Source organism: Triticum urartu, chromosome 7A, assembly GCF_056163025.1.
Source record: "Triticum urartu cultivar PI428250 chromosome 7A, HENAU_Tu73, whole genome shotgun sequence".
NCBI lineage: Eukaryota > Viridiplantae > Streptophyta > Magnoliopsida > Poales > Poaceae > Triticum > Triticum urartu.
The window spans coordinates 624,111,070-624,126,280 of NC_141879.1; positions in this window are offsets into that span (position 1 = coordinate 624,111,070).

Consider the following 15,211-nt stretch of genomic DNA (forward strand, 5'->3'; position numbering starts at 1 on the left):
CATCTCACAGAGTCGAAGGCTTTCTTGATGTCAAGCTTGAAGAGCAAGGACGATGTTTTGCTACGGTGCAACCGTCGAGCCAAGTTGCGGACATACATAAAGTTATCATGGATACTTCGTTTCTTGATAAAAGCAATTTTGAGTATTGGAAACGAGGTTGGGCATGTGAAGAGCAAGGCGGGTGGCCATCATCTTAGCAATGATCTTTGCAACAGTATGAATAAGACTTATGGGCCTAAAGTCTGATATGTCCTCTGCCCCATCTTTTTTGGGAATGAGAGCAATGTTAGCGGAGTTGAACCAATGAAGGTTGGAGACGCGAAGGGCAGAGAAATTGTTGATCACTTGCATAATTTCAGGTTTGACAATGTCCCAGCATTCCTTGAAGAAAGCCCCAGTGAAGCCATCCGGACCCGGGGCCTTATCGTTAGGGAGGTCATAGATTGCACCGCGAACCTCCTCCTCTATGAACAGGGCATCTAAATCTGAGAGGTCGCAAGTTGAACGGGGGATGCAAGACCAATTGAAGTCCTTGCAGCGCGCGGGGGGGGGGGGGGGGGGGAGGGGGGAGGGGGCTTTACCGATAGCTTTAGCAAAGTGAGATTGCACAATATCTTTCTTGTCATCATGATTTTTGACCCATCCATTGTTATGTTTGAGGCGGTGGATAAAATTCTTTCTTCTTCGATAGTTGATTCAGAGGTGAAAGAAACGAGTGTTAGCATCTCCCTCTTTGAGCAAGGTGATTCGCGAGGACTATCTCTTTTGGGCTCTTTCCAGAATAGCCAAGGCCATGGCCTTCCTTTTAAGCTCTCTCCTAAGGTCACGCTCACCGGAGCTAAGGGGCCTCTCCTCTTGTGCCATGTCTAGCCAGAGGATGATCTCAAGGGCCTGTGCCTTGTCCAGCCGGAGGTTGCAGTCTTGCAGCTCTACAGTTGGGAAATATATGGTGACCATCACTTAGATGCTCCAAAAAAATCAAGCTTCAATGTTTCAGAAAATCCCCAAAAAAATTAAGAATGCTCACAACACATATATCTACTACCCCTAAAAATTTCAGATCCAAATTAATATACGGTACAATCTTTCACTTTGGTCTAAATTAATTCCTTTGTTTCAAAAGACCCCTAAACCAATAGGCGTCCTTTCAGCCACTACCTGCACGATTTTATGGAAGCGCATGCCTCCAGAACCACACACTTTGTAAACATGCACCGTTTGAAGGAAGATAAGATTTTTTGTAACTGTCTTAGTATGATTGCTCATCTTCGTTCAATACTTCTCCGTTTGAACCATGTTTGGATAATGATGCTGCAAAGAGTACATGTGAAGTTAATAGATATGGTGGTTCTAGCTTTCGTATGAACTCGCACTCGTATGACTAGTTTACTTTACGTGATATTTATAACACTACTTCCATGAAGTTTGTCAAGATAAAATTAATTAGAAAATACTGATTATGTCAACAAGTCATTACTTCCTCCGTCCGGGTTTATAGGACCCCTCTCTCATTTTGCGCTAAAGTTTGACCAACAAATTTGACTAATAAAATGTAAACAATATATCGTCAAAATTATATTGTCAAAAATCTCTTTCAAATACAAATATATATGTGAACCTTTTGTTAGTATATATTTTATATTTTAATAGTCATATGGACGGTCAAAGTCTGGCTCAAAATATTATGGGGCCTAAGGGCATCTCCAAGGGAGACCGGCAAATAGCTTCGGTATATGTCCGTTTTATGTTCGGACGTGGTGCACGGACATGATGCAGGAGAGAGCCATCCAACCATTTTCACAAATTAATTCTTATTTGTTCGGTTGGTAGGGGGGAGAGAGAGAAGAGGCGACCATGCATGTGCGGGGAGAGAAAAGGAAGGAGGCCACGTGGTGGCCTTTTGTTGGTCAAGTGGATGTCCGGTCACCGGTATAGCTCCCTCATGTTTGTGTTGGTTTTGCCGGAAAACGGAACGTCCGGATTACATCATAGACCAATGGGGCTCTCCATTGGATGTCAAAAGTTGCCACAAACGGTCCGAAGACCACAACCCGAATATATACCGGAGTTTTAAGGGTCTCCCTTGGAGATGCCTTAATAAACCTAGACGGAGATAGTAATTCTGATACCATAGAGAATTTCACGCATCAATTGACCAACTTACACAAAAGCGGGCAATTTGTATTGAAGAAGCGGAGCACCAATTTTGCAAGAACGAATCACAATTAAACTACACTGCTCCACTATTGTTCCTCTTTTTTCCTAGGAAACTTCATTATTGTTCCCTAGTACACTTGCACACTTGCATGGCATGGTTGTTCCTAGTGTTGGGGAACGTAGTAATTTCAAAAATTTCCTACGCACATGGAAGATCATGGTGATGCATAGCAACGAGAGGGGAGAGTGTGATCTACGTACCCTTGTAGACCGACAGCGGAAGCGTTAGCACAACGCGGTTGATATAGTCGTACGTCTTCACGGCCCGACCGATCAAGCACCGAAACTACGACACCTCCGAGTTCTAGCACACGTTCAGCTCGATGACGGTCCCCGGACTCCGATCCAGCAAAGTGTCGGGAAAGAGTTCCGTCAGCACGACGGCGTGGTGACGATCTTGATGTACTACCGTCGCAGGGCTTCGCCTAAGCACCGCTACAATATTATCGAGGATTATGGTGGAAGGGGGCACCGCACACGGCTAAGAATATGATCACGTGGATCAACTTGTGTATCTAGGGGTGCCCCCTGCCCCCGTATATAAAGGATCAAGGGGAGGAGGCCGGCCGGCCCCTATGGCGCGCCAAGGAGGAGTCCTCCTCCTAGTAGGAGTAGGACTCCTACTAGGAGGGCGCCGCCCCCCCCGTATATAAAGAAGTGGGGAGGGAGAAGGAAAGGGGGGCGCCGCCCCCCCCTCTCCTAGTCCAATTCGGACCAGGGGGGAGGAGGCGCGCGGCCCACCTTTGGATGCCCCTCTCTCTCTCTCCACTAAGGCCCATATGGCCCATTGCTTCTCCCGGGGGGTTTCGGTAACCCTCCGGCTCTCCGGTTTTCTCCGAAATCACCCGGAACACTTCCGGTGTCCGAATATAGCCGTCCAATATATCAATCTTTATGTCTCGACCATTTCGAGACTCCTCGTCATGTCCGTGATCACATCCGGGACTCCGAACTAACTTCGGTACATCAAAACTCATAAACTCATAATATAACTGTCATCGAAACCTTAAGCGTGCGGACCCTACGGGTTCGAGAACAATGTAGACATGACCGAGACACGTCTCCGGTCAATAACCAATAGCGGAACCTGGATGCTCATATTGGCTCCTACGTATTCTATGAAGATCTTTATCGGTCAGACCGCATAACAACATACGTTGTTCCCTTTGTCATCGGTATGTTACTTGCCCGAGATTCGATCGTCGGTATCTCAATACCTAGTTCAATCTCTTTACCGGCAAGTCTCTTTACTCGTTTCATAATACATCATCTCGCAACTAACTCATTAGTTGTAATGCTTGCAAGGCTTATGTGATGTGTATTACCGAGAGGGCCCAGAGATACCTCTCCGACAATCGGAGTGACAAATCCTAATCTCGAAATATGCCAACCCAACATTCATCTTTGGAGACACCTGTAGAGCTCCTTTATAATCACCCAGTTACGTTGTGACGTTTGGTAGCACACAAAGTGTTCCTCCGGTAAACGGGAGTTGCATAATCTCATAGTCATAGGAACATGTATAAGTCATGAAGAAAGCAATAACAACATACTAAACGATCGGGTGCTAAGCTAATGGAATGGGTCATGTCAATCACATCATTCTCCTAATGATGTGATCCCATTAATCAAATGACAACACATGTCTATGGTTAGGAAACATAACCATCTTCGATTAATGAGCTAGTCAAGTAGAGGCATACTAGTGACACTTTGTTTGTCTATGTATTCACACATGTATTATGTTTCCGGTTAATACAGTTCTAGCATGAATAATAAACATTTATCATGAAATAAGGAAATAAATAATAACTTTATTATTGCCTCTAGGGCATATTTCCTTCAGTCTCCCACTTGCACTAGAGTCAATAATCTAGATTACACAGTAATGATTCTAACACCCATGAAGCTTTGGTGCTGACCATGTTTTGCTTGTGGAAGAGGCTTAGTCAACGGGTCTGCAACATTCAGATCTGTATGTATCTTGCAAATCTCTATGTCTCCCACCTGGACTAGATCCCGGATGGAGTTGAAGCGTCTCTTGATGTGCTTGGTTCTCTTGTGAAATCTGGATTCCTTTGCCAAGGCAATTACACTAGTATTATCACAAAAGATTTTCATTGGACCCGATGCACTAGGTATGACACCTAGATCGGATATGAACTCCTTCATCCAGACTCCTTCGTTTGCTGCTTCCAAAGCAGCTATGTACTCTGCTTCACATGTAGATCCCGCCACAACGCTTTGTTTAGAACTGCACCAACTGACAGCTCCACTGTTTAATGTAAACACGTATCCGGTTTGCGATTTAGAATCGTCCGGATCAGTGTCAAAGCTTGCATCAACGTAACTATTTACGATGAGCTCTTTGTCACCTCCATATATGAGAAACATATCCTTATCCTTTTCAGGTATTTCAGGATGTTCTTGACCGCTGTCCAGTGATCCACTCCTGGATTACTTTGATACCTCCCTGCTAGACTTATAGCAAGACACACATCAGGTCTGGTACACAACATTCCATACATGATAGAGCCTATGGCTGAAGCATAGGGAACATCTTTCATTTTCTCTCTATCTTCTGCATTGGTCGGACTTTGAGTCTTACGCAATTTCACACCTTGTAACACAGGCAAGAATCCTTTCTTTGCTTGATCCATTTTGAACTTTTTCAAAACTTTGTCAAGGTATGTGCTTTGTGAAAGTCCAATTAAGCGTCTCGATCTGTCTCTATAGGTCTTGATGCCCAATATGTAGGCAGCTTCACCGAGGTCTTTCATCGAAAAACTTTTATTCAAGTATCCCTTTATGCTATTCAGAAATTCTATATCATTTCCGATTAGTAATATGTCATCTACATATAATATCAGAAATGCTACAGAGCTCCCACTCACTTTCTTGTAAATATAGGCTTCTCCAAAAGTCTGTATAAAACCAGATGCTTTGATCACACTATCAAAGCGTTTATTCCAACTCTGAGAGGCTTGCACCAGTCCATAAATGGATCGCTGGAGCTTGCACACTTTGTTAGCTCCCTTTGGATCGACAAAACCTTCCGGCTGCATCATATACAACTCTTCTTGCAGAAATCCATTCAGGAATGCTGTTTTGACATCCATTTGCCAAATTTCATAATTATAAAATGCGGCAATTGCTAACATGATTCGGACAGACTTAAGCATCACTGCGGGTGAGAAGGTCTCATCGTAGTCAATCCCTTGAACTTGCCGAAAACCTTTTGCGACAAGTCGAGCTTTGTAGACAGTAACATTACCGTCAGCGTCAGTCTTCTTCTTGAAGATCCATTTATTCTCAATTGCTTGCCGATCATTGGGCAAGTCAACCAAAGTCCATACCTTGTTCTCATACATGGATCCCATCTCAGATTTCATGGCTTCAAGCCATTTCTTGGAATGTGGGCTCACCATCGCTTCTTCATAGTTCGTAGGTTCATCATGATCTAGTAGCATGACTTCCAGAACAGGATTACCGTACCACTCTGGCGCGGATCTTACTCTGGTTGATCTACGAGGTTCAGTAGTATCTTGTTCTGAAGTTTCATGATCATTATCATTAGCTTCCTCACTAATTAGTGTAGGTGTCACAGAAACTGGTTTTTGTGATGTACTACTTTCCAATAAGGGAGCAGGTACAGTTACCTCGTCAAGTTCTACTTTCCTCCCACTCACTTCTTTCGAGAGAAACTCCTTCTCTAGAAAGTTTTCGAATTTAGCAACAAAAGTTTTGCCTTCGGATCTATGATAGAAGGTGTATCCAATAGTTTCCTTTGGATATCCTATGAAGACACATTTCTTCGATTTGGGTTCGAGCTTATCAGGTTGAAGCTTTTTCACATAAGCATCGCAACCCCAAACTTTCAGAAACGACAACTTTGGTTTCTTGCGAAACCACAGTTCACAAGGCGTCGTCTCAACGGATTTTGATGGTGCCCTATTTAACGTGAATGCGGCCGTCTCTAGAGCATATCCCCAAAATGCTAGCGGTAAATCAGTAAGAGACATCATAGATCGCACCATATCTAGTAAAGTACGATTACGACGTTCGGACACACCATTACACTATGGTGTTCCGGGTGGCGTGAGTTGCGAAACTATTCCACAATTTTTCAAATGTACACCAAACTCGTAACTCAAATATTCTCCTCCACGATCAGATCGTAGGAATTTTATTTTCTTGTTACGATGATTTTCAACTTCACTCTGAAATTCTTTGAACTTTTCAAACGTTTCAGACTGATGTTTCATTAAGTAGATATACCCATATCTGCTCAAGTCATCTGTGAAGGTGAGAAAACAACGATATCTGCCACGAGCCTCAATATTGATCGGACCACATACATCTGTATGTATGATTTCCAACAAATCCATTGCTCTCTCCATAGTACCGGAGAACGGTGTTTTTGTCATCTTACCCATAAGGCACGGTTTGCAAGTACCAAGTGATTCATAATCAAGTGGTTCCAAAAGCCCATCAGTATGGAGTTTCTTCATGCGCTTTACACCGATATGACCCAAACGGCAGTGCCACAAATAAGTTGCACTATCATTATCAACTCTGCATTTTTTGGTTTCAACATTATGAATATGTGTGTCACTACTATCGAGATTTAATAAGAATAGACCACTCTTTAAGGGTGCATGACCATAAAAGATATTACTCATATAAATAGAACAACCATTATTCTCTGATTTAAATGAATAACCGTCTCGCATCAAACAAGATCAAGATATAATGTTCATGCTTAACGCTGGCACCAAATAACAATTATTTAGGTCTAATACTAATCCCGAAGGTAGATGTAGAGGTAGCGTGCCGACTGCGATCACATCGACTTTGGAACCATTTCCCACGGGCATCGTCACCTCGTCCTTAGCCAATCTTCGCTTAATCCGTAGTCCCTGTTTCGAGTTGCAAATGTTAGCAACCGAACCAGTATCAAATACCCAGGTGCTACTGCGAGCATTAGTAAGGTACACATCAATAACATGTATATCACATATACCTTTGTTCACCTTGCCATCCTTCTTATCCGCCAAATACTTGGGGTAGTTCCGCTTCCAGTGACCAGTCTGCTTGCAGTAGAAGCACTCAGTTTCAGGCTTAGGTCCAGGTTTGGGTTTCTTCTCTTGAGTAGCAACTTGCTTGCTATTCTTTTTGAAGTTCCCCTTCTTCTTCCCTTTGCCCTTTTTCTTGAAACTAGTGGTCTTGTTGACCATCAACACTTGATGCTCCTTCTTGATTTCTACCTCCGCAGCTTTCAGCATTGCGAAGAGCTCGGGAATAGTCTTATTCATCCCTTGCATATTATAGTTCATCACGAAGCTCTTGTAGCTTGGTGGCAGTGATTCGAGAATTCTGTCAATGATGCAATCATATGGAAGATTAACTCCCAATTGAATCAAGTGATTATTATACCCAGACATTTTGAGTATATGCTCACTGACAGAACTGTTCTCCTCCATCTTGCAGCTATAGAACTTATTGGAGACTTCATATCTCTCAATCCGGGCATTTGCTTGAAATATTAACTTCAACTCCTGGAACATCTCATATGCTCCATGACGTTCAAAACATCGTTGAAGTCCCGATTCTAAGCCGTAAAGCATGGCACACTGAACTATCGAGTAGTCATCAGCTTTGCTCTGCCAGACGTTCATAACATCTGGTGTTGCTCCAGCAGCAGGCCTGGCACCCAGCGGTGCTTCCAGGATGTAATTCTTCTGTGCAGCAATGAGGATAATCCTCAAGTTATGGACCCAGTCCGTGTAATTGCTACCATCATCTTTCAACTTTGCTTTCTCAAGGAACGCATTAAAATTCAATGGAACAATAGCACGGGCCATCTATCTACAATCAAACATAAACAAGCAAGATACTATCAGGTACTAAGTTCATGATAAATTTAGGTTCAATTAATCATATTACTAAAGAACTCACACTTAGATAGACATCCCTCTAATCCTCTAAGTGATTACGTGATCCAAATCAACTAAACCATGTCCGATCATCACGTGAGATGGAGTAGTTTCATTGGTGAACATCGCTATGTTGATCATATCTACTATATGATTCACGCTCGACCTTTCGGTCTCTGTGTTTCGAGGCCATATCTGTATATGCTTGGCTCGTCAAGTATAACCTGAGTATTCTGCGTGTGCAACTGTTTTGCACCCGTTGTATTTAAACGTAGAGCCTATCACACCCGATCATCACGTGGTGTCTCAGCACGAAGAACTTTCGCAACGGTGCATACTCAGGGAGAACACTTCTTGATAATTAGTGAGAGATCATCTTAAAATGCTACCGTCAATCAAAGCAAGATAAGATGCATAAAAGATAAACATCACATGCAATCAATATAAGTGATATGATATGGCCATCATCATCTTGTGCTTGTGATCTCCATCTTCGAAGCACCGTCGTGATCACCATCGTCACCGGCGCGATAGCTTGATCACCATTGTAGCATCGTTGTCTTCTCGCCAATCTTATGCTTCCACGACTATCGCTACCGCTTAGTGATAAAGTAAAGCATTACAGCGCAATTGCATTGCATACAATAAAGCGACAACCATATGGCTCCTGCCAGTTGCCGATAACTTGGTTACAAAACATGATCATCTCATACAATAAAATTTAGCATCATGTCTTGACCATATCACATCACAACATGCCCTGCAAAAACAAGTTAGACGTCCTCTACTTTGTTGTTGCAAGTTTTACGTGGCTGCTACGGGCTTAAGCAAGAACCAATCTTACCTACGCATCAAAACCACACCGATAGTTTGTCAAGTTGGTGCTGTTTTAACCTTCGCAAGGACCGGGCGTAGCCACACTCGGTTCAACTAAAGTTGGAGAAACTGTCACCCGCTAGCCACCTTTGTGCAAAGCACGTCGGGAGAACCGGTCTCGCGTAAGCGTACGCGTAATGTCGGTCCGGGCCGCTTCGTCCAACAATACCGCTGAACCAAAGTATGACATGCTGGTAAGCAGTATGACTTATATCGCCCACAACTCACTTGTGTTCTACTCGTGCATATAACATCAACACATAAAACCTAGGCTCGGATGCCACTGTTGGGGAACGTAGTAATTTCAAAAATTTCCTACGCACACGCAAGATCATGGTGATGCATAGCAACGAGAGGGGAGAGTGTGATCTACGTACCCTTGTAGACCGACAGCGGAAGCGTTAGCACAACGCGGTTGATGTAGTCGTACGTCTTCACGGCCCGACCGATCAAGCACCGAAACTACGGCACCTTCGAGTTCTAGCACACGTTCAACTCGATGATGATCCCCGGACTCCGATCCAGCAAAGTGTCGAGGAAGAGTTCCGTCAGCACGACGGCGTGGTGACGATCTTGATGTACTACCGTCGCAGGGCTTCGCCTAAGCACCGCTACAATATTATCGAGGATTATGGTGGAAGGGGGCACCGCACATGGCTAAGAATATGATCACGTGGATCAACTTGTGTATCTAGGGGTGCCCCCTGCCCCCGTATATAAAGGATCAAGGGGAGGAGGCCGGCCGGCCCCTATGGCACGCCAAGGAGGAGTCCTCCTCCTAGTAGGAGTAGGACTCCTACTAGGAGGGGGAAAGAAGTGGGGAGGGAGAAGGAAAGGGGGGCGCCGCCCCCCCTCTCCTAGTCCAATTCGGAACAGGGGGGAGGAGGCGCGCGGCCCACCTTTGGCTGCCCCTTTCTCTCTCCACTAAGGCCCATATGGCCAATTGCTTCTCCGGGGGGGGGGGGGGTTCCGGTAACCCTCCGGCTCTCCGGTTTTCTCTGAAATCACCCGGAACACTTCCGGTATCCGAATATATCCGTCCAATATATCAATCTTTATGTATCGACCATTTCAAGACTCCTCATCATGTCCGTGATCACATCCGGGACTCTGAACTAACTTCGGTACATCAAAACTCATAAACTCATAATATAACTGTCATCGAAACCTTAAGCGTGCGGACCCTACGGGTTCGAGAACAATGTAGACATGACCGAGACACGTCTCCGGTTAATAACCAATAGCGGAACCTGGATGCTCATATTGGCTCCTACATATTCTACGAAGATCTTTATCGGTCAGACCGCATAACAACATACGTTGTTCCCTTTGTCATCGGTATGTTACTTGCCCGAGATTCGATCGTCGGTATCTCAATACCTAGTTCAATCTCGTTACCGGCAAGTCTCTTTACTCGTTTCGTAATACATCATCTCGCAACTAACTCATTAGTTGTAATGCTTGCAAGGCTTATGTGATGTGTATTACCGAGAGGGCCCAGAGATACCTCTCCGACAATCGGAGTGACAAATCCTAATCTCGAAATACGCCAACCCAACATTCATCTTTGGAGACACCTGTAGAGCTCCTTTATGATCACCGAGTTACATTGTGACGTTTGGTAGCACACAAAGTGTTCCTCCGGTAAACGGGAGTTGCATAATCTCATAGTCATAGGAACATGTATAAGTCATGAAGAAAGCAATAACAACATACTAAACGATCGGGTGCTAAGCTAATGGAATGGGTCATGTCAATCACATCATTCTCCTAATGATGTGATCCCATTAATCAAATGACAACACATGTCTATGGTTAGGAAACATAACCATCTTCGATTAATGAGCTAGTCAAGTAGAGGCATACTAGTGACACTTTGTTTGTCTATGTATTCACACATGTATTATGTTTCCGGTTAATACAGTTCTAGCATGAATAATAAACATTTATCATGAAATAAGGAAATAAATAATAACTTTATTATTGCCTCTAGGGCATATTTCCTTCAGTCTCCCACTTGCACTAGAGTCAATAATCTAGATTACACAGTAATGATTCTAACACCCATGAAGCTTTGGTGCTGATCATGTTTTGCTCGTGGAAGAGGCTTAGTCAACGGGTCTGCAACATTCAGATCTGTATGTATCTTGCAAATCTCTATGTCTCCCACCTGGACTAGATCCCGGATGGAGTTGAAGCGTCTCTTGATGTGCTTGGTTCTCTTGTGAAATCTGGATTCCTTTGCCAAGGCAATTACACTAGTATTATCACAAAAGATTTTCATTGGACCCGATGCACTAGGTATGACACCTAGATCGGATATGAACTCCTTCATCCAGACTCCTTCGTTTGCTGCTTCCAAAGCAGCTATGTACTCTGCTTCACATGTAGATCCCGCCACAACGCTTTGTTTAGAACTGCACCAACTGACAGCTCCACTGTTTAATGTAAACACGTATCCGGTTTGCGATTTAGAATCGTCCGGATCAGTGTCAAAGCTTGCATCAACGTAACTATTTACGATGAGCTCTTTGTCACCTCCATATATGAGAAACATATCCTTATCCTTTTCAGGTATTTCAGGATGTTCTTGACCGCTGTCCAGTGATCCACTCCTGGATTACTTTGATACCTCCCTGCTAGACTTATAGCAAGACACACATCAGGTCTGGTACACAACATTCCATACATGATAGAGCCTATGGCTGAAGCATAGGGAACATCTTTCATTTTCTCTCTATCTTCTGCATTGGTCGGACTTTGAGTCTTACGCAATTTCACACCTTGTAACACAGGCAAGAATCCTTTCTTTGCTTGATCCATTTTGAACTTTTTCAAAACTTTGTCAAGGTATGTGCTTTGTGAAAGTCCAATTAAGCGTCTCGATCTGTCTCTATAGGTCTTGATGCCCAATATGTAGGCAGCTTCACCGAGGTCTTTCATCGAAAAACTTTTATTCAAGTATCCCTTTATGCTATTCAGAAATTCTATATCATTTCCGATTAGTAATATGTCATCTACATATAATATCAGAAATGCTACAGAGCTCCCACTCACTTTCTTGTAAATATAGGCTTCTCCAAAAGTCTGTATAAAACCAGATGCTTTGATCACACTATCAAAGCGTTTATTCCAACTCTGAGAGGCTTGCACCAGTCCATAAATGGATCGCTGGAGCTTGCACACTTTGTTAGCTCCCTTTGGATCGACAAAACCTTCCGGCTGCATCATATACAACTCTTCTTGCAGAAATCCATTCAGGAATGCTGTTTTGACATCCATTTGCCAAATTTCATAATTATAAAATGCGGCAATTGCTAACATGATTCGGACAGACTTAAGCATCACTGCGGGTGAGAAGGTCTCATCGTAGTCAATCCCTTGAACTTGCCGAAAACCTTTTGCGACAAGTCGAGCTTTGTAGACAGTAACATTACCGTCAGCGTCAGTCTTCTTCTTGAAGATCCATTTATTCTCAATTGCTTGCCGATCATTGGGCAAGTCAACCAAAGTCCATACCTTGTTCTCATACATGGATCCCATCTCAGATTTCATGGCTTCAAGCCATTTCTTGGAATGTGGGCTCACCATCGCTTCTTCATAGTTCGTAGGTTCATCATGATCTAGTAGCATGACTTCCAGAACAGGATTACCGTACCACTCTGGCGCGGATCTTACTCTGGTTGATCTACGAGGTTCAGTAGTATCTTGTTCTGAAGTTTCATGATCATTATCATTAGCTTCCTCACTAATTAGTGTAGGTGTCACAGAAACTGGTTTTTGTGATGTACTACTTTCCAATAAGGGAGCAGGTACAGTTACCTCGTCAAGTTCTACTTTCCTCCCACTCACTTCTTTCGAGAGAAACTCCTTCTCTAGAAAGTTTTCGAATTTAGCAACAAAAGTTTTGCCTTCGGATCTATGATAGAAGGTGTATCCAATAGTTTCCTTTGGATATCCTATGAAGACACATTTCTTCGATTTGGGTTCGAGCTTATCAGGTTGAAGCTTTTTCACATAAGCATCGCAACCCCAAACTTTCAGAAACGACAACTTTGGTTTCTTGCGAAACCACAGTTCACAAGGCGTCGTCTCAACGGATTTTGATGGTGCCCTATTTAACGTGAATGCGGCCGTCTCTAGAGCATATCCCCAAAATGCTAGCGGTAAATCAGTAAGAGACATCATAGATCGCACCATATCTAGTAAAGTACGATTACGACGTTCGGACACACCATTACACTATGGTGTTCCGGGTGGCGTGAGTTGCGAAACTATTCCACAATTTTTCAAATGTACACCAAACTCGTAACTCAAATATTCTCCTCCACGATCAGATCGTAGGAATTTTATTTTCTTGTTACGATGATTTTCAACTTCACTCTGAAATTCTTTGAACTTTTCAAACGTTTCAGACTGATGTTTCATTAAGTAGATATACCCATATCTGCTCAAGTCATCTGTGAAGGTGAGAAAACAACGATATCTGCCACGAGCCTCAATATTGATCGGACCACATACATCTGTATGTATGATTTCCAACAAATCCATTGCTCTCTCCATAGTACCGGAGAACGGTGTTTTTGTCATCTTACCCATAAGGCACGGTTTGCAAGTACCAAGTGATTCATAATCAAGTGGTTCCAAAAGCCCATCAGTATGGAGTTTCTTCATGCGCTTTACACCGATATGACCCAAACGGCAGTGCCACAAATAAGTTGCACTATCATTATCAACTCTGCATTTTTTGGTTTCAACATTATGAATATGTGTGTCACTACTATCGAGATTTAATAAGAATAGACCACTCTTTAAGGGTGCATGACCATAAAAGATATTACTCATATAAATAGAACAACCATTATTCTCTGATTTAAATGAATAACCGTCTCGCATCAAACAAGATCAAGATATAATGTTCATGCTTAACGCTGGCACCAAATAACAATTATTTAGGTCTAATACTAATCCCGAAGGTAGATGTAGAGGTAGCGTGCCGACTGCGATCACATCGACTTTGGAACCATTTCCCACGGGCATCGTCACCTCGTCCTTAGCCAATCTTCGCTTAATCCGTAGTCCCTGTTTCGAGTTGCAAATGTTAGCAACCGAACCAGTATCAAATACCCAGGTGCTACTGCGAGCATTAGTAAGGTACACATCAATAACATGTATATCACATATACCTTTGTTCACCTTGCCATCCTTCTTATCCGCCAAATACTTGGGGTAGTTCCGCTTCCAGTGACCAGTCTGCTTGCAGTAGAAGCACTCAGTTTCAGGCTTAGGTCCAGGTTTGGGTTTCTTCTCTTGAGTAGCAACTTGCTTGCTATTCTTTTTGAAGTTCCCCTTCTTCTTCCCTTTGCCCTTTTTCTTGAAACTAGTGGTCTTGTTGACCATCAACACTTGATGCTCCTTCTTGATTTCTACCTCCGCAGCTTTCAGCATTGCGAAGAGCTCGGGAATAGTCTTATTCATCCCTTGCATATTATAGTTCATCACGAAGCTCTTGTAGCTTGGTGGCAGTGATTCGAGAATTCTGTCAATGATGCAATCATATGGAAGATTAACTCCCAATTGAATCAAGTGATTATTATACCCAGACATTTTGAGTATATGCTCACTGACAGAACTGTTCTCCTCCATCTTGCAGCTATAGAACTTATTGGAGACTTCATATCTCTCAATCCGGGCATTTGCTTGAAATATTAACTTCAACTCCTGGAACATCTCATATCCTCCATGACGTTCAAAACGTCGTTGAAGTCCCGATTCTAAGCCGTAAAGCATGGCACACTGAACTATCGAGTAGTCATCAGCTTTGCTCTGCCAGACGTTCATAACATCTGGTGTTGCTCCAGCAGCAGGCCTGGCACCCAGCGGTGCTTCCAGGATGTAATTCTTCTGTGCAGCAATGAGGATAATCCTCAAGTTATGGACCCAGTCCGTGTAATTGCTACCATCATCTTTCAACTTTGCTTTCTCAAGGAACGCATTAAAATTCAATGGAACAATAGCACGGGCCATCTATCTACAATCAAACATAAACAAGCAAGATACTATCAGGTACTAAGTTCATGATAAATTTAGGTTCAATTAATCATATTACTAAAGAACTCACACTTAGATAGACATCCCTCTAATCCTCTAAGTGATTACGTGATCCAAATCAACTAAACCAT